The sequence below is a fragment of the Zonotrichia albicollis genome, chromosome 17, assembly GCF_047830755.1.
Source record: "Zonotrichia albicollis isolate bZonAlb1 chromosome 17, bZonAlb1.hap1, whole genome shotgun sequence".
NCBI lineage: Eukaryota > Metazoa > Chordata > Aves > Passeriformes > Passerellidae > Zonotrichia > Zonotrichia albicollis.
The window spans coordinates 9,370,004-9,370,765 of NC_133835.1; positions in this window are offsets into that span (position 1 = coordinate 9,370,004).

Sequence of the window (762 nt, forward strand, 5' to 3'; positions counted from 1 at the left end):
AAGGCCGTGTGAGGGGCACAGCCTCGGTTTATTCAGGGATCATTTATCCAGTTTATCCATCACTGCTCCGAGGGCTCAGCACAGCCATGGACAACAGTCACAGAATGGTTTGGGGTGGAAGGGGCCTGTAAAGCTCATCTTGTTCCAACCCCCTCTCACGGGCACGGACACCTTCCACCATCCCAGGCTGCTCCAAGCGCCATCCAACCTGGCCATGAACACTTCCAGGGATCCAGGGGCAACCACTCTGGGCACCCTGTCCAGTGCTGTCACCACCCCCAAAGGGAAGAATTTATTTCCAATACCCCACCTAATCCTGCCCTCAGCCAGTGTGAAGCCGTTCCCCCTTGCTCTGTCACTCCAGGCCCTTGTCCAAAGCCTCCCTCCATCTCTCTTAGAGCGCCTTAAGGCACAGGAAGGGGCTTTAAAGGTCTGCCCGGAGCCTTCTCTTCTCCAGGCTGAACCCCGCAGCTCTAAGCCTGTCTCCACTGCTCATTATCTCGGTGGCCTCCTCCGGAGCCGCAGCAGCACTCTGGGACACGGCTGTTCCTGCCGTGCCGTGACACAGCCCCGCGGGTGGGGACAGGGACCGGGGGTCCCTCAGCCCCGGCTCCGCTCCGAGCCCCCTCCGCGGGGCGAACCGCAGCCCCCACAGCGCCCCCGGCGGCCGGGTGGCAGCGCACGGGACGGCCGCGGGGCACGCTGGGAGATGGAGTCCCACCCGTGGGCTGCGCTCCGGCAGGCGGCGGGTGGAGCTGGCGT